The sequence below is a fragment of the Trachemys scripta genome, chromosome 1, assembly GCF_013100865.1.
Source record: "Trachemys scripta elegans isolate TJP31775 chromosome 1, CAS_Tse_1.0, whole genome shotgun sequence".
In the NCBI taxonomy this organism is placed as follows: domain Eukaryota; kingdom Metazoa; phylum Chordata; order Testudines; family Emydidae; genus Trachemys; species Trachemys scripta.
In genome coordinates, this window is record NC_048298.1 from 122043474 (window position 1) to 122063596 (window position 20123).

At 42.4% G+C, this 20123-nt stretch overlaps 1 protein-coding gene across 2 annotated transcripts in view; it reads left to right on the forward strand.

Moving 5' to 3' along the window:
• The first annotated feature begins 2272 nt into the window (after positions 1 to 2272).
• The window catches only part of ARHGAP8 (Rho GTPase activating protein 8), a 111292-nt gene continuing 93441 nt past the window's right edge, over positions 2273 to 20123 (forward strand). Inside the window, exon 1 of one of the 2 annotated variants that reach the window (XM_034783836.1) lies at positions 2273 to 2387. The gene's annotated coding sequence lies outside the window, so the exon portion shown is untranslated. Of the gene's footprint in view, positions 2388 to 2601; positions 2667 to 20123 lie in introns of those variants that run through there. The other variant, XM_034783847.1, reaches the window with a different exon arrangement.

Below are 20123 nucleotides of genomic sequence, written 5' to 3' on the forward strand. Positions count from 1 at the left end.
GTAATGTTAGTGAAATGTCAACAATAATCCACCAATGCTTGCATAAGCAGAAAGGCATACTTTTCCACGATTACGTAATCAGAAGCAAGATGTGTGGGAGGGAGGGAAAGGGGGTGGAATGATTAGGGATATACACTGCATCTATTGCCCCAAAGCAGTTGGATTCACTGAAATAACTGCTTCTCTATTAATTCCTGCACATTGCCCAGAGTCACAATCGTGTGCATCACAATATGCCTAATGGCCGTGCACACATGGTTGACAACCACCCCTACTATAAATGTACCAATATCAAAGCAATTGCCTGCTGACCACTAACAATCCAGGGTTGCAAGTGTCCACTGGGTGATTGCCCCCATCTCTCTACTGCCAAGCAGCCTGGGGTGAGCTCACCACACAACCGCAGCAACATGGCCTTCCACATCTGAAAGTTCTGTGCAGCCACGACTGGCCATGCCAGGTTTGCATCATACTCTGACCCCACCACTCAATACTTGTTTCACGAGCCCAGAACCACCTCTCCACTATGTGGAGCTGATCACTATATGCCTGCAGCAGCTGGCGACTTTCAGTGTCTGTATCATCCACTTTCCTCAGTACTCTTTTTCATTCTTGCATGGCCAGCTGCTGTGGTGATAGGTGTGGCTCCACAAATACAAAAGATTCCATCACCCTGTCTCTAAACAGACATGGTAGCTGCCCCCAGATGTGTTTAGCATTCATGCTTCTGACTGCAAGATGGCAGATATTGAAAACTGGCACAAAGAAGGGCAAATTATGGGATGGAACAGAGGAAACTCAGAATTTTAGAAAATGGCCAAAAAAATAATAATAGAGAGACAATTATGGGTGGAGGTGGAGCAGAGGGACTTCTGGGACCTTCACTCCAAACTCCAGGATTCCCTGAGAGGACCACTGATTTCCCACAACGTATCACCCCCTCAGGAGCAGCGCCAGGGTTTTTGCCGCCCGAGGCGGCAACACTCTTCCTCAGAGCATTTGGCGGCAGGGGTCCTTCCGCTCCATGTCTTCGGGGTGCTTCGGCGGCGGGTCCCGGAGCAAGTTAAGGACCCGCTGCCGAAGCGCCCCAAAGACGTGGAGCGGAAGGACCCCTGCCGCCAAATTGCCGCCGAGGATGGCAAAATGCCACCCCCCAATTCCCGCCGCCCTTGGCGACCGCCTAGGGTCGCCTAGTGGAAGCGCCGGCCCTGCACCCCCTAATTTCCCACAAGGCACTGCACCAAGTGGTGGTGCCAGGGACACTGGGAAGCCAATACAATGTGGTGCTGTGAGGATCTGCTGCAATAGCCAAGGCAGCCATATGTAAAAGCACCTTAGCGAAATAGCAATGGCTGCAGCTGAGTGCTAGGGGAACTGCTACTGGTAAAACTTTCTGGGGTTGACATGACCTCAGGCTGAACAGCCTTTTCCTCCTGAAGCAGCCCCTCCCTGGAGGCCATCAGTACTTAATCCCAAAGTAATGGAGGTGCTTGGCTCTCATCTACAATACTTTTACCTGTATTACACCCAAGGATAACAGTGTTTTAACTGGGCGCTCTTGAGTCCATAATCGTAGAGGAGATAGGAGTTTTAGTAAGAAGATTTCAGCTCCTTCCACATAGGAAATAAAAACAAATCAGTGGATCCATGGCTACATTGTAAAAATCTGGGGCCATCACATGGGAAATTATAATAATACCTACTCTTTCCATAGCTCTTTTCATCAGTAGATCTCAAAGCACTTACAGAGAGCCACATGGTTCTTATTTTACAGATGGAGAAACTGAGGCACACAGAGGCGTGACTTCCTCAAGGCCACCCAGCAGAGCAGGCCAATGGCAGGGCCAGGAAAACAACCCAATTTTCCTGATTCCCAGTCCAGTGCTCTGCCCACTTGATCACACTGCCTCCCCTCCTAAATTTGTCTCTGGCACTGCCTCAGACCGGCCATGGGCCCTGAATGAAGTGAGCCCAGCCCGCACTCATTAAAAGCACAGCGATTGTCACAAGCGGGTGGGGACCTTACTTGTCCCCAAAACAAGGGAGGCCGCTGCGCTCACTCAGGTACGGGGGGAGGGGGCGCTCAATGGCCCCTCGCCAGCCGCTCCCCAAGCGGAGCACAGGACAGAGCCATGGGAGGGAGAAGGGGCCTGGGCCGGGCTCCCCGTCTTTGCCTCCAGCTCTCCCTGGGCTGCGCTGGCCGCGGGAAGGCAGCTCCGGGGCAGGACGGGCGGGGTGTGCACGCAGCACTGCGCGCTGCCAGCCTCCTTCCACCCCCAGCCCGCCCCTCCTCCGCCGCAGGTAGGCACCGCTCCCCCGGGAACCGCCTGCGGAGCCCACCTTGCTGGTCCCTGGCTGCGCGGGAGCAGGAGCCGCGGCCGCCCGAGGTGAGTTCAGGGGAGCTCCGGCCCGGGGGGCAGCCGGGCTGCGCGGCGCGAGGAAGGACCTGGCTGGTTGGAATTTCCTCGCAGGGCGCGAGCGCGCAACAGGTTGCGCTGCCCAGCGCTCGTCCCTGCGGCCCGCCCAGGGGGACCAGCAGCCCCTGTATACTGCGCGGGTTTGCGCCCCCCAACCCCCCTAGTGAGTTTCCCTGCCCCCCCGCCCCAAACGGCCCGACCGCCCCGCGCTCCCGCGGGATTTGTTTCCTGCTGGCTTCCCATGCTAAGGTAAGGGCACGGCTCCCCCACCTCCCTGCTGCTTGCAGCGTACCAGGAGCGCGTGCGTCGCACAGACTTGGCCCTGGGAGTTGCTCCTGCTGGGCTTGGTTTGTGGCAGGGCGAAGGAGCTGTTGTTTTAGGCTGCAGGGGTCTTGTACTTTCTGGGATGGTGGAAGAAGAAAAAAAAACCCTCTCAGCCTTGGCGGAAGTTTTTAGAGACGGCCCTGTTTTTTAGATTAAACGCCAAGTTCCTGCGGCTGGTGTTTTAGCTAGACCGTAGAACAGGGTTACCAATACCTTGGGAATGGAGGTTGTTCCTAACTCTGGACATGTTTGTTACGCTGAACAAAAACTTGGGGTTGGTCTTTAAAAGTTTACAACTGGACACTGACTTAATACAGCTTTGAAACTTTACTATGCAGAAGAAAAATGCTGCTTTCCCTTTATTTTTTAGTAGTTTACATTTAACACAGGACTGTACTGAACTTGCCTTTTTTTTTTTTTTCTGTCTGACTGCTGCTGCCTGATTGCCTACTTCCACTTCCAGTGTGGTTGACTGGTCACTTTTTGTAACTCTGGTGTCTGTAACTCTGAGATTCTGCTGTAGGTCAAAACTCTTCCCAGCCAAACAAACAAATAGTTCCCAACAGGTGTGCTTGTTATCAGACAATATAACAAACACACATCCCTTGGAGGACAGGAAGCAAAGAGTAAGATGCTTCATTTTAAAAACACTTTTTATTAATATATATTTTAAGCCAAGCACAGTTTAATAATTTCTTACGGCAAATACTTGTTTTAATACTGCCTGTTGAATCCCAGGCACTCCTGTATAAATACGAAGCAGTATATATTTTTAATAATAGCTACTGCTAGGTTTTTATTATTTTCTCTGATGAGTAGTTAATGTACAGAAATCATAACGTTGAGCTATGATTAAAGCCCTTTTTCTGCAATTGATACTATGTGAGTGGGCAGCCATGTTACACAGGTTCAGCAGTCTGCCAGGGAACTAATAATTACAGGTTCAATGCCTTAGATTTCTTTAACAAAGAAACGTAAGTGGGTAGAGAATCAGAACGTCTTAGCAGAAGTGGAATGGGGGAAATAGTTCTGCATTTATTGTAAAACATTCAACCTTTGCTGGGGGACATTTGACTTTGAGTTGCCTTATAGCAGAGCTCAAAGGCCACCCCATTGCTTTATAAAACTTTATTCCATTTTAAATATATTTTATTCAGTTTTCAGAGTTTTTAATTTTTTCACCTATTTTTCTTTCTATATTATGTGACACTGCACATAAAAATGTGCTCAAATTTTGTAAATGATTTAATAGCTTGCTAAAATCTTCCCCCCCAGGATCCCTGCTTAATTCAGAGTGCAGTATATCATCATGTAAACGAAGAATGTATCATAATGTATGTGACCAATGCATATATATGAGTGGGCTAAATTAAGGTTGCAAAGGCAAACCTAATTCTAGCACAACCTAATTTTTGAGTGCTTGACTTTGCAACCATAACATTACTTTAATGTAGTTTCTTGTGTGTGGAAATGTATACAACTTACAAATCTAGTAAAAAGAACAGGAGAACTTGTGGCACCTTAGAGACTAACAAATTTATTAGAGCATAAGCTTTCGTGGACTACAGCCCACTTCTTCGGATGCATACAAGTCCACGAAAGCTTATGCTCTAATAAAAGTCCACGAAAGCTTATGCTCTAATAAATTTGTTAGTCTCTAAGGTGCCACAAGTTCTCCTGTTCTTTTTACGGATACAGACTAACACGGCTGCTACTCTGAAACCTACAAATTTAGTGTTATTCAAAAGTGCTTGGCTGGCAAATATGAAGACTAAACTCTTTTTAGCCAGAGACAGGAACAGGCTTCTCTCCCTCTGGACATGCCACCTCAAGAATGAGTGGACACTGCAGTTCAGTATCTATCGATTAGGCATTTTGGAATATGTGTTCAGTTTCACTGACTTGCTGTGTGACCCAGGGCAAGTTGCTTAAAGGAACGCATGATTTTGGCCCCAAAGTTAGATTTCATAAAAGTGAATCTTAAGTTTACTAAAGAATGGAATGTTTCCAGAACTTTTAAACATTCCAATAGAAAGTTGTCTTTTAAAATAAATAAATAAATAGATTGGGTGATTTCAAACAAATGTAACACTGAGACACCTGGAATTGAAACTGATTTTAATGAATTAAAAACAAAACCGACTTCGTTGATTCCCAGACTCCCGCCCCATTATTTGATGAGGACTACAAAATTGAGAGGTAAAATGGATTTTTTAAAATTTTTTCAGTTTTAATAATAGAAGTGCTTTAATAGAGGTAAAGAAATGTACTTGTTCACAATGACACTGATCTTGCAAACACTTATGCTTAAAATTAAACATATGCTTGTGAGTAGACTCCTTGAAATTAATGGAATGCCTCAAATTCTTAAAGCTATCCATGTTCTTAAAGTGTTTGCAGGATTGATGCTAATATGATTAATTAGTGCCTTTTGTTCTCAATTTTAGAGAATGGTGCAGAGTCAATTCCACAATTGGTGTAAGCAGTTATTTTCAGTCCAGTTGTACCCATTTACCCCATGGCTGATAGAATCGGTCAAAAACCATTGAAATTCTGATTGGGGAGTCGGAGGGGGGAAGTCATGACAATTTCAGAACCTTTTTTCCTTGTTTTTTGACCAGCTATATGGTCGGCTGATATTTGAAATTTGTATGAAATTTTTCAACAATTTTGATTTTTGTTATAAAAGGCAAACATTTTTCACAAATTTTTGTTTCCATTTTTTTAACCTCCTGAATTGGTTCATGTCTACATGTTCTCCATGGAAAGTGACCCTATAAGAAAGAAAACAGAGGCTGGGGACTGAGACTGAAGAGTAACATATGAAAACCCTGACCCAAGCAACCTGAACAGCATTACTTGATTCTATGGTATAACGTAATAAAAAAGACGTTATATTTATAATACAGTTTTTCAGTTGAGTCACATTTATAGGATCGCAAATAAGTCAGTCAGTACTAAAATGACTTATTTCCTTTTCCTCCCCCGCCTGCTTTTACCCTGCCAGGACGCCTACCTACTTGCTTAGAAGCTCCGTTTACACTATGACTTTCAAGTGTGTTTGTGTAACTGACATGGTTGGCTTAAACATGGTTTGCATCCATATGCAAAAAGGTTAATCCACAGTTTGTAACTGCAGCAGCTGATCACACGGGTCTAGGTTGCCATATTTCATAACACTGTTATTTTGCTCTGTAGAGGACTGGCACGGGTCTGCTATCTCACATGGCACTTCTACATTTGGCAGCACTGCCATGCATCCCTGCCTCTCAGCGGGATTCTCTCACCTCCAGCTGAGCTGCAGGAATTTTCAGTAAATATTCGTGGTTTTCATTACATGAAAAATCCTGATAACTCTTTTGTCAATTTAAAGAATGTTTTCTGAAAAAAGGCACCATTTTTTTTGTGAAAAATGAAAAATGTTGACAATCTAGACAAGCTTTCATTAAAAAAAAAAATTCGCATTTGAAAACAGCAAAACGTTTGTTTTTTTGTTTGAAAAATTTCTACCAGCTCTAAAAAAATAATAATCCTGGGCCATATAACTCATATGAGAAACTACTGACTAAAGCAAAATTAAAATGACCAATTTATAAACCTCTCTGGACTGTAGAGCGAGGAGTGGTTGTAAAGGAAATACCGATTAAACCCTTAATTTTAGTAGTGCTGCTGGGCATGCCGTGAGGCTATTTTTGAAAAATAAAATTGGTCTAAAAATGGTTATTTCAGCTCTTAATGGGAGTAAACTAGTTATGGGACAAAGGCTAAGATTACAAACTGAATATGTATTGAACACTCTGTGAATAAATGGTAGTGAAGTAAATATGAAAGATTGTGCGTCTGGAGGTCTAGTAATATGCCAGCATCTGCTGAATATGCAGAAAATGCCTCTAAAACAAAAGATGTAAGTTTGAAGTTGCTTCAACCCCTAAACAACTTTACTTGCAGAGTCAGTGAATATACTGTACTTTAAAAGGACCCAAATGTAGGAAAGATTAGAAAGACTAATAAAAGACGCTGACCCTCAGTGGGCGTAAATAGTCATGGCTCCACTGAAGTCTATGGAACTATGAGAATTTACACCAGCTAAGGAACAGCTCCAAAGGTTCTAGCCTGTTCCCTGCTGCTGTGTGATCATTTATCACTATTGTCTCCATCCATCCCAACATTTATTTTCCCTCCTCTTGTTTTCTTCTATAATGAAAGTATATCCTTGGATGTACATTGTTGCTTTTACATACTGTTTATTAAATACCTTGTTCAATATCAGAAGGAATATAATTATAGAAGGCATTAAGTTATATGTTTTCTCATTTTGTGTCATGCTGATGGAGGAGAAGGGGCTAAACAATGTAATGTTATTAAATGTGTTGATTATATGATGATGTAGGTTTATGTAAGTCTGTGTAGAGCTTGCAAGTTTGTGTCTTTATCCATAGTGCGTGTTGCAACTAGGGTCGCCACTTGCCAGGTGTCCAGTTTTTGACTGGAACACCTGGTCGAAAAGGGACTCTGGCGGCTCTGGTCAGCACCGCTGACTGGGCCATTAAATGTCCGTTTGGCACTGGGCTGGCAGGCTCCCTACCTGGCTTCCCGTGGCTCCCCGGAAGTAGTGACGTGTCCCTTGGCTCCTAGGTGCAGGGGTGGTCAGGGGGCCCCACATGCTGCTCCCACTCCAAGTGCCAGCTCCACAGCTCCCATTGGCCGGGAACCATGGCCAATGAGAGCTGCGGGGGTGGCACCTGCGGGCGAAGGTAGCACACAGAGCCACCTGGCCACGCCTCTGCCTAGGAGCCGAGGGACATGCTGCTGTGTCCGGGGAACTGTCCAAGGTGAGCACCGCCTGAAGCCCGCACCCCAACCCCCTGCCCCAGCCCTGAGCCCCCTCCCACACCCAAACTCCCTCCTGGAGCCCGTGCCCCTACCCCAGCTCAGAACCCCCTCCGGCACTCGGAACCCCTCAGCCCCAGCCGGGAGCTCCCTTCTGTCCCCAAACCCCCCCCCCCCCCCCCCAGTCAGAGCCCTCACCCCCCGCACCCCAACCCCCTGCCCCAGCCTGGATCCCCCTCCTGCACCCTGCAGTCTGCAGGAGATATATATACACGTGGAGATGGGAAAGTTATACCCTGGTGGGATATGTGGAGTAATGGATAGCATAGGGTAACGCAAGGAGTGGACAGGAAGCTTTTTTTTGTCCACATGGAAAACTATTAAACACTAGTTTTATATCTAAAAATGTTAAGCATTTGAAGCTTAACGTAGCTAAAAGTCTGGCTTTTTCTATTGTTCTCTCATCATCCCCAGCTCCAGAAACCTCTCCAAAATATCTGTATTATATTATTCTGTAATTTCTCCACTGCCTCTCCCTGTGTTCCCCCCTCTTCCAAAAAAATCCTAACCACAAACAAATAACTAAAAGCCATCTCTCTTCGTAAAACAAAGTTGGAATTTCTGGCCAAGCAATTTTGGAGATAATGTAAGCTAAAGAATATTAGGATCATTTTCAAAATGTCAATAACAGGAAGAAATTTCACACACAATAACTTTAAAACAACACTGGGGCTTAGCTTCTGTGCAGAGGGCTGCACAAGACAAAATTACATCTTTAGTACTGAGTTAGGAGAGCTAGAGGAACTTATGAGGCCCCCAGGCTGCATTTTGGCCACCTTGCATTTAGCTGTAGTGGTAAAATTCAAGGGTGCCTTATAGTATAAATTCTCCCATCTTTAATAATAAATTATGATAGTTTTGGAAATTTCTTGGCGGGAAAAAGTTCAGTTTTGATATTTTTGCTTTAAATAGGGAAATTAAAGTATTTCAGACCAAAAAAAAAAGGACTGTAGTTTTAGTGAATTTATCATAAGAATAGACAAATGGAAATAGGGGAACTGTGGTGCAGTGGATAATGCAGTATGGCTTGGTGTTGAACACTGATTGATAACCAAACTGCGGGCTATGTGATCATTGTATGTAGAATGCATTTGGGAACTGTGCTCCTTTGCTTGAAATTGCAGTTTCAGTTTGGTTTAGCGGTGGGGGGGCTTATGACATGCTGGCTGAACTGTAACCATGTGTTGATGATAAATTGAAATGCAGAGCTATGTTACATATATATTCAGTTATTAAATAAATCCATAATTTAATCTAGCCAGAGAAATCCCCACTGAATAATTCTGCAATTTAAAAAACTGTGGTCGTGATGTACCCACTCTTTATCCAGTAGCTTGTCAGGTTAATTTAATTAAAGTCCCGTCTTTAAAAATATACTTAAGTCAAAGATCCAAAGCGTTTAATCCCTTGAGACAGAAGCGCTGGTTAAGCATGAATTCAGCCCAACATAATTCTTCCTCATTATTGCCTGTTACAGTTTATTAATTTAATAGAAAGCAGATTCCTTATGATTGATCATTAATGTTTATTATGATTATAACATCTTTAGTCAATAAATATCTACACTGGTTCAGAAAGTGGTTTTGCAATGGGTGGTATTGCAGCCACTTTTTCTGTTTTGATTATTTTCTCCTAACAGTATAGCAAGATTGCAGAGTTTTCTAACTGGTTACATATTAGACAAATTTATTCATGTAGTTTTGTTGTGCCAGGTGAGTGAATGCATCTGATAAGAAAATAGCTATATTGTTTCAGACAACAAAAGAGCATTTCTAAAACTCCCTGCTCTAGTAATGGGTAGAAATAATCCTTTTGCTTCAATACTTACAGAACTAGGAATAGCTGATACATGGAGATATTTACAATAGGGAAACCATTTTCATTTCACTCGGGCTTACGTAATATCTTCTCTCGGATAGTCTTGTTGCTTCTTACCAGTGAAAAAATAAAATAAAAAAAATACACAAGTATATCACTGGCCCTTTGCATTCAACTAAGTGTGGAGGAGAAGTCAGTAATGAGGAGTCTGGGTATATTCTATTGGTGACTTATTTTCTTCACAGTCATTCACCCGTCTGGGAACAGAGGTGGTTACTAGCAGCAATCAGGCTTTTCTTTAAGGAATCTCAGCAGGCAATATTCCCAGAGAGCAACCCTGCCTCAAGATTTACTCTAATCAGATACCAAGGCAGAGAGCAAACTCTCCTGCTGCTAGCATAGCTCTTTACAGAGCCTTGAATAAATATCGAAGCAACACAGCATGTCTTCCCTAAACATAACTAAGCAAAAGATATGGGAAGACTATAACAGCCCCCTCTCTTCCGCTGGCTCCCCCCACACAGTTGAATTTGGATCCAAAAGTTTCTTGGATTACCTTCCCTCCCTCCCACCCACTGTTCTAAAACACACCCTAAATTTGCCTATTTCCTGTGTCTTTCATGCCTCTGCAATTTTACCCTACTTAGAACATAGCTGTTTTCTAAATACTTAGAAACTAAGACGCAGAAGCCCGGTTCTCCTATCACACGATCTGAGTAACACTCCCATGTGGGGGGGGGGGGGGTAATAGGTCCCAGAACACCCTCTTTAAAAAAAATAAAAAATACAAAAAATTGCCAGGTTTTAGTAGATAAACCTCAAGACAGCCTTCAGCAGCAAATTAATCTCTCATACCTACCATGAAACATACTCTATACCAGAGGTGGGCAAACTACGGCCCGTGGGCCACATCCGGCCTGTGGGACCGTCCTGCCCAGCCCTGGAGCTCCCGGATGGGGAGGTTGTCCCCGGCCCCTTCCCTGCTGTCCCCCTTCCCCTGCAGCCTCAGCTCGCTGTGCCACCAGCGCTCTGGGAAGCAGGGCTGCGAGTTCCTGCTGGGCAGCACGGCGTCATGGCTGGCTCCGGCTGGGCGGCACAGCTGCCAGTCCTGCTGCTCTGAGCGGCATGGTAAAGGGGTGAGGAATGGGTGGGGGAGGTTGGATAAGGGGCGGGAGGTCCTGGGGGGCAGTCAGGGGACAGGGAGCATGGGGCGGTTGGATGGGGCGGAGGTTTGGGGGGGGGGGGCGTCCGGGGGAAGGGAAGGGTTGGAGGGTCGTGGGAGTCCCAGGGGGCCTGTTAGGGGGTGGGGGTGTGGACAGGGGTGGGGCAGTCAGGGGACAGGGAGCGGGGGGGTGTATAGGGGTGGGGGGTCCTGGGAGGGGGCATCAGGGGACAAGGAGCAGGGGAGATCAGATGGGTGGGGGGTTCTGGGGAGGAGTCAGGGGGCAGGAAGTGGGAGGGGAGGAGTCAGGGGGTAGGAAGTGGGAGGGGGTGGATAGGGAGCGGGGGCCAGGCTGTTTGGGGAGGCACAGCCTTCCCTACCTGGCCCTCCATAGTTTCGGAACCCCAATGTGGCCTGCAGGCCAAAAAGTTTGCCCATTCCTGCTCTATACCCATATCAATAACATTAATCACCTAGAACAGCTGTAAGTACATAGCTCAAGACAACTAAATTTGAACTCTTGTTACTTGAAGGGAAAATAGCCATTGAGAAGGATTTATTTTGGGCTAATGCTGTGAACAAAAATCTGGCTCAAATCAATATTACTCTTTACATTCACAGTTTCCCAACAGGAATTTTGTAAAAAGTTTTATTAATGAAACAATGTGATAAACCTAGAATGCAAAAAGAAAGGGATACCTTTTATTCCCGATGCTCTGTGTAATTGTAATTGATATATCATCCTTCCCAGTATAGTGGACTTCAGAACGAGTTCTATTACTATAAAGTTCTCCTTATGTAAGAATAACTATTTAATATATTATCATATTACTCCAAATCTGGGAAAACTCTGTTTTGAAATACTGTACACTTTACCTTCAGGAAACATTCAGCCTTTAAAGTAAGTTAATACAGATGTTAGACATTAGACAATGACACTTCTACCTTCCAACCTCCAACCCAAAGCAGCAATACTTACCTCAAGCGAGTGTGTTGAATGACTCTAAAAAGTAACCAGACAAAATTTTGTTGTCTGTTCTCCCATAAGTTCTTTTTGAGATGAGAAAAGTAATCATGATTTTTCACACAACCTTCCTAAGCTTTTTGATTTGTGTGTGTGTTGCAGATAGTTGACCCTTCAGTCCATTAGCCAAAACCACCAAGACCTTGAACAGACCAGTCAAGTTCAGAAATTTCAGGGGGAGTTAATGTATATAAAGTGGATCTGCATTCCAAATAACTGTGCGTGACTTTGTTGATACTGTTTGCTGCTGAGAACTAGGACTCAAATAATAATATACGGAGATGTCTTTTTTTGTTTAATTTCTAAAATTCAGAATTATAGCTAAAACAGAATGATCATGTTTGACTTTTTTTAAATAAAATGCTTAATGCAGTACCTATATACTTTTTTAAAAAATGAAGTGCTGATAAAAGTTATCTAATTGATCGTATCGGAAACTGAAATCCTTTATTTATCTGCTGCACGAAAAGTAGTAGTATAAGATTACCAGTGCTTAATTTGTGCCAGGATGAACCCTCTGACCTCTTGGCTTGGAAGTTCATAATCCCCGCACCTCTAAGCTTGCTACATCAGTTATGAATGTAAAAAAATTACATGTGACCCGGCACCCCTTTCATTACAAATTAAGCACTGAAGCTTACCCATACCACCACACAAATATGTCTCAACTGTAGATGGGTTGGTATAAAGGTTGGCAATTTCCCCAGGAAAAACTGGTTTAGGATAGGGTGCCAGTAAATACCAGTTTAAACCAGAAATGGGGGTGAGGTGGGGAGTGGAATTATTATAAGACTAATTCTATGAAAATTACTGAAATATATATATATATATATATAGCAATTTGATAATTGTTTTGCAGTAATATGATCTGTTTAATTTTAATTAAAGGAAATTAAATAAAAAGAGTCTCAGCCAAGGCAGTAACATACAGCTTTAGGTTATCTCAGAGACTGAAATGTCTGTATTTAGGAATTCCCCTTCCTTGTTTAGCAATGAAAATTACCTATTTGTTTAGCAAACAAAGAAGGGGAATTCCCAGATTCAGAAGTTTCAATTTCTGTTTGAAGTAAATTGCCAAATTGACTGTCCAGTCCAGTACTCTGTCTCTTGATCTGGGTGGCTGGAGTGCAACTTACTCAGTGAGTACAGTGACTCAAGTCAAATATTCCAACCAGGGCCGGCTCCAGGCACCAGCCTGGCAAGCAGGTGCTTTGGGCGGCCACTCCGGAGGGGGGCGGCATGTCCAGCTATTTGGCGGCAATTCGGCGGACGGTCCCTCACTCCCGCTCGGAGCGAAGGACCTCCTGCCGAATTGCTGCCGCAGAGCATAATCGCAGCTTTTTTTTTTTTTTTTTTTTTTTTGGCTGCTTGGGGCAGCCAAAACCCTGGAGCCGGCCCTGATTCCAACATGAGCAAAGATGGAAGACCACTTTGAGACAAATTCATGAATTGAGCAAAATAGCCATGAAGATGGCAGAGTCTTTGAAGAAAAAGTGAGTGGGAAGGAAGACCAAATGAGGAAACCAGTGGAAAGAACAAAGAGACACCAGAACCACTGACTTTGGCTAAATCTATTTGCATTGTATTAGAATCAGACTCTGAGGCTGAAGATATTGATAACACTGCAACGCCATTGCCAAGTACATCAAAATAGCCAGATCCAAGTTGGCCAAAGACAATGAGGAGGAAATATCGTGATTTTTTTCAAGCAAAAATGGATTTGTTTGTAACAAAAGCAACACCAGAATTGAAACAAAAGATAGACTTGAAAATTGCGAATTTTTGTATGCCTGTAATATTCTTTTATTGAACATCCAAATTTTCAAGCAATGATCAGCAGCCTAAGGTCAGTCTACAAAGCAGGTAGCAGGTGAACTGTTAGTCACATTTATTGATTTCTTTAGTGTGGAAGCATGCAAAGCATTACATGGAAAAGCATCTTGTCAGCTGAACAAGAAAAAATTGCATGGCCATGGTCTCTCAGCAAAAATCCTGACTTTCTGCCATATGTACTTGCATTTAGCAACTCAGTATCCCTAATCAATGTTTTCAACAGTTGTCAAGGAAAAAGCTTCACCTGTAACATGCTGGGAAAATCTGAAGAATGCAGATGTTCCATCTGACTTCACGGAACTGGTGGTGCAATTGCACAGTTTCCAGTAAGTTCATCAAGCATAGAACAAATCTTTCAAACTTTGGAAACATCCATTCAAAGCTGAAGAATCAGCTTGGTCTGTCCATTACATTGAAGTTGTTTTGCTGCCGAATCCTGTGTGGCCAAATGGACCCAGACTGGTAGTCTACAACTCGGCATGCTTCTGATTGCTTAATGTTTCAAGCCTATCATTCTGCATTATTGTTTTCATGTAATTGAATGTTTTTGACTTTTGTTTATATGATATTGCAAATGGAAATATGAGTTATAACATGTATAACTTCCTTGAAAAAATACTGAATTAGAATGTATACAGACATTCTGATGTTCAGTATTATGGTTACATTCATTAGTATTATGCCCACTGTAGTTTTAAAAACTTTTTATTTGTACAACCCTAAATTAATATAAGGCAGTAGATTCATAGGTTACCACAATTTGAATATGTAACTAAAGCTAAATGTAATGTGGTTTGTGGTGCGCATTAATCAAACAGTTTTAAAATACATTAGAACGCCGTTTGATCCAAGCCTCCATTATCCAGCTCTCTATATTAACTGAATGGGACAGCGGGGCCGACAGGCGGAGCCCCGTTGCTTGGGGCTGACAGTCAAAGCCCCACCCACGCTCTTGATTATCCAACATTTTGATGATCTGATCTGGCCCCAGTCCAAATTGGATCGGATCAACGGGGTTCCATTGTAGAAAATGCCTTAAACTGGTACTAACTACCGGTAGTTTTTTCCGTGGGTGGTTAAAAACATGGATTTTCCTGGTAAAAACCACCTCTGATAAATACCATACCAACATTAAGAAGATATTTAAACTTATATTTATCCTCTCATCTGAAATTACTTTTTTTTTTCCACATTTGTGATGGTGATTTGGTGATGCTGACTTCTTTCCACTAGGATCTTGACTGAAGCTTCCAACCTATGTCACCTAGGCCACTAAAACAGCTGTCTGATAAACAGATTAGATTTCTGATCTCTGCTGACTCAGGCTGGATTCTGAGCAGTAAACTAGAGTTGAAAGGTCTGGTGAGATATCCATTTCCATCAAACACTATGTGGTTTGAAAAAACAAACAGGAAACAAAACAAAATCTGATTGATTAAGTAGAAAAGGTGAAAATTATTTTTGGTGCATTTCAGGGGAGCTCTAATCTACTACTACTGACTATTGAGAGGACTTCACCCCTAAATGAAGGAGCCAAAAAGCCTATGACATTGTACTAAGAAAAGTTGCCGTGACCTGAGTGTAAAACCACTTTTGTATTAAAAGAATTGTGATCTCAGATAATCGGTTCATTTTGAAGCATAGCTGTTCTTTGTTCAGGAAGTGTTTCACTTTCTGTAGAATGAAAACCAGTTTGTGAACTGAAAAGAGACATTTCAAGAGAGACTGTTTATCAGATAGCACATTTTCTTGCTGTCAAAGAGCTGTGGTTGAGTGTCTCTCTTCTCTCTTTTGTTTTGACCCCATATAACTCCAGATTTTTCTTTCAACGGATATGAAAGAAAGTGGTGCTCTCTGGTTATCCTGCTGAAATTAATTTTCCTAGATGCTGGTATGTTTCCAAGGAAACTGGCCAGTAACATGGTAGGGGCGAAGGGTGCAGGGCCTAGTTGTAATTAGAAGCTGGTGAAACATTTTTGGGTGACAGGCTATTTTTCAGTGGAAAAATTTTTTCTTCATAAGTGAAAATGTTAGTGAGAAACCATTTAGCTTTTGTTCAATATTTTTCATTTTTAAAGAATGCTAAGTGTGAATGTGCTCTTTCCCCAGTGGCTGGAGCCTCCACCTGGGGAATTTTCCGGCTAGTGAAAAAGCATTTTGTTTTTTTTTTTTCTAAATTTTTATGCTGTTTTGCAAAATATCAAAGTTCTGTAGTTCTGTCCATTTTTTCAATTGTTGAAAAGTTTTGACCAGCACTACAGCTGGCCAAAACCCACATTTTTGATTATTTTTTGTTGAAAAATTTACATTCATTTTTTGTTCAAAAATTCATTTTTGATGAGAAATTCTGTCAAAAACTTGAAATTCAGGAAAATTTGACCAGCTCTGATAATTTTATTTGGCCTTTCCATTTAGGCCCTGATCTCATCAAGACCTATACACTTGTTTACCTTTGCTATTGTGAATTGTCTCATTGAAATCATAGAACTATTCACAGTAGTGAAGTTAAATGAGCCTTTGCAGGCTCACTAATGTCTTTGTTGGTCACTGCTGTGTCTGTTGGCAAATGTGTATGTGTATGGTGGCAAATAGCATGCTAAGATTAAAATATTTTCACATTTAGAATACAACCTTGCTGTGATCCTGAGAGATGACCTCAAGAGGTAAGTTGTACCAGTCCTGGTTCTGTGTCAGAAATTCAAGAAACAGTCACTTTAAAAAACAAACACAGGCACACACAAAAAACCCAGAAAGAGAACTGAATTATATTTGTGCACATGCCATAAATACTAGTATCCTTCGTGTAAGGTGAGGGTGAATTTTTATGTCACTAGTAAAATAGACATATGTTTTATGTGCCACAGTAGAGACCTCATGCTGTGGGTCCTTGATTTGCCACTCTCTCTGAGCTGTGTGGAGACTAGTGGGCACAAAGAGTGGCTTGCAGCTCACTGAGCTTTGGTTGCCCAACCCCGGAAGAACTTAGAGCAGTTTGAGCATTGGCCTGTTAAACCCAGGGTTGTGAGTACAATCCTTGAGGGGGGCCACTTAGGAATCTGGGGTAAAATCAGTACTTGGTCCTGCTAGTGAAGGCAGGGGGCTGGACTTTATGACCTTTCAAGGTCCCTTCCAGTTCTAGGAGATAGGATATCTCCATTAATTTATTTATAATGGGGCTACTTTAATTTCTGTCACTGGCATAGAACATTAGGGGGGAGGGATAGCTCAGTGGTTTGAGCATTGGCCAGCTAAACCCAGGGTTGTGAGTTCAATCCTTGAGGGGGCAATTTAGAGATCTAGGGCAAAATCAGTACTTGGTCCTGCTAGTGAAGGCAGGGGGCTGGACTCGATGACCTTTCAAGGTCCCTTCCAGTTCTAGGAGATAGGATATCTCCATTTAAAAAAATAAAAATTATACCTACTGGAGGAGGATCGGGCATGGTGGCACTCCATTCCACCAGGCACCAGCCCACTATGCCCCTCACACGCTTCCTCTCTTAAACCCAGAGGTTGAGGATATGGCTGGAGCAGGAGGCACCAGAGCATCATCACCAACTTTCTATGGTAGGAGAGTTCCCCTATGCAAGGGAAATTCTCTATCACATATCTCTTGCCACAAAGTAGTTTTAGAGGACTGGCGAATCTGGTCCTATGTATTGCTGTTTGGTAGGTTACTTATGTGAATACCCAAATGTTAAACAGCAGCCCAGCATAAAGAAAGAAGGGAGGATCAGGAGAAAAAATAGAAAGGGAGATGGAAAAAAAAAAGAAGAAAGTGGCTAGTGAAGGAGATACGGATGTCTGTGAAGAGAGGTAACGTAAGCCTGCATTAGAGAATATGAAATGAACCAACGCAACTTGAATATTGACTATCAAATACTTTCAGCAAACTGCTCATGAGAAATCTTTGGGCTAAGTATGCTTAGTACATCCTAAATGGTAAATAAATTGAGAAAAAAATAAGCTCCTTGAAGATAATCCAGGAAAAGGAAAGGAAGTTAAATTTGTTGTTAAATAAATTATTCACAACAGTTCATTCACTTAGTGAGTATGTGTATGTGAGAGAGAGAGAGAGAAATTTGTTTGGGATTCCTCAATATAAATGCAAAGTTGTTGTAATTTTTGATTACCAATGATAAAATAATCCCCAGAAGCCTCTCTAGTTCACTTTTGCACCTTATGTCATATAAACAAATATTGAGCCTATATATTATTTCCATCTGAATTATCAGTAGAGGTCAGGAATGTTCGGGAAAAATTTGAGCAAAAGCATTCTATTTAAATTTGAAAAAGAAACATATCTGACAGCTGAAGGAACAAAAAAGAGGAGGCATCAAAGAGGCATATATATTGACAAACATTGTGAGGGATCCCTTGCCTTTGTTTGAAATATCCATAGGTGCTAGTTCATTATCAGACTACTTACTGTATGTGTGGCGGCTTTCTTTTTTTTTTTTTTTTTTTAATCAAGTAACAATCTATTAGGGCTGTCAGTAAGTAATAAGATTGCATGTGAAGGGATACAGATTGTGGTATAGTGTAAAATGATTCCAAACTTCTATCATAACAAATTTGAGGTGGAGCGAGTCTGGCAGTTTATCAGAAATGGTGATATTTGGCATAGAATGCTATTAAGCAGATTATGTTATCTCTTAGGAACTGAGAATGCTGCGGTCAAGAGGAAATCAATTTTCTAGGGTGCTACAATAAATTTGTCTTGTAACTAGAAACTTTCTAATTGCAGCCCCTGAGGGAACAATAAGCCCAAAACCAGGCAGATAGTTGCTTCCCCGTCTGCCTTTTTCTTCATCTAAATTGTTTTTGGCATCCTAATAACTTTGCACATTAAATGTGTGGAAAACACTGAATACTAGAGTTGTTGATATCACATGTACAATAATGTTACTTGGTAAAAATCAGACCTTACTGAGCAGTTTTGTGGGGATGTTTAAATCTTTTTGCTCAGATTACTTTATTAAAGCTGGGAGTGGTCCAATTAGTGCTAAAGAGGAGGAGTTGTTTCCATCCTGCAGGGTCTGAAAGAAGCTATATAAAAGAGAAGGTTTTTCCAGCTTGAGTCTTAAGGAGGTAACTATCGTATGGAATATTAGTTTTCTTTCCTTCTATTCAGGTTTTCATTTCTCCCCCTAAGAATACGATAGCATGCACTGTAGCAGTGTTCAGAGACTCTGTAAGTAGATTCATCTTTAATCCTGTTGTTCATGAGAACTTTAGCTGGAGGGAAAAAATCCCCAGTTTGGAACTGGATTTTTTGTTTGTTTGTTTTTAAGAATATTATTATTTCTGGTTCTAGTAGTGGTGTTTAAAATTAAGAACAAAAGTTTTAAATACTCTTACATTCTTGTAACTTAAATTCTTTTTGGCCCTGATCCTGCAGCTTCTCTGCACTGGTAGTTCCCTGTGTCCATGCAGAGAATTTCAAGATGAGGACCTTAGTTTATTATGTTCTGTAATATGGACTTTGATTTTAAGGTTGAGCTGGGATGGAAGGGTCCAGGGGTATGCCTGGCAGTGAGATATTGCTTCCCCCTCTTCAGACCGGCTATCTGAGAGTGCAATTGGGCTGTGATTTGCAGAACTTGTTTTAGATGAGGGGACTCAGAAAATGAGCAGAGCTGCTAATGGCCACTCAGTTGCTTTACTTGTCCTTAAGATTAGTTGTTGAGTTGGACATTCTGACAGCTCAGAGCAGGGGTGGGTAAACTTTTTGGCCCGAGAGCCACATCTGGGTATAGAAATTGTATGGCAGGAGGGGGATCAGGGCTGGGGCAGAGGGTTGGAGCATGGGGAGGTGAGGGCTCTGTGGTGGGGCTGGGGATGAGAGGTTTGGGGTACAGGAGGGTGCTCCCAGCTGGGACTGAGGGGTTTGGAGGGTGGAAGGGGGATCAAGGCTGGAGCAGGGGTTTGGGGTATGGCGGGGTGGCTCAGGGGTTCAGGCTCCAGGTGGCGCTTACCTCAAGCAGCTCCCAGAAGCAGCAGCACGTCCTTTCTCCGGCTCCTACGCGGAGGGTCAGCCAGGTGGCTCTGCTGCGTGCTGCTCTGTCCGCAGGCGCCTCCCCTGCAGCTCCCATTGACCGTAGTTTGCCTGCTTCTGGCCCAGAATGTAAGTGATAGTGAAAGATAAATTGGTGGAATTTAACAAAATAATAATTGGCTGTATAGTTACAAACAGCTCAGTATGATTAACATCCTGATTCAGCAAATCACTTAAATGCTTAAGTACTTGGCTGAATTTGGGCGTAACACACAGTTGTGTATCAAGCTATAAATAATGCATGTTTAATTTAGGGATGGTCAAAAAATGTATGATGGAACGTTTTCTATTGTAAAAAGTCTGTTTTATCAAAATTGATATGTTTTGAAAAGGTCAAAGCATTCAATTTTATTGGAACAGAATGATTTTTCATTTCATAATGACTTTTTGTTTTTAAATTTATATGTTTATATATTTTAATTTTTACTAAACCAGTTACCAATTAGAATACCAATCATATAACACCAGCTGGAATACCAATTACCGATGAGCAAACTAAGTACCAATTACCAAATCAATTAGAATACACGTTACCAAACCAAAAACCAATTACCAAGCCAATTACCATACTGAATTATCAATGTGAATGTCAATTACCAG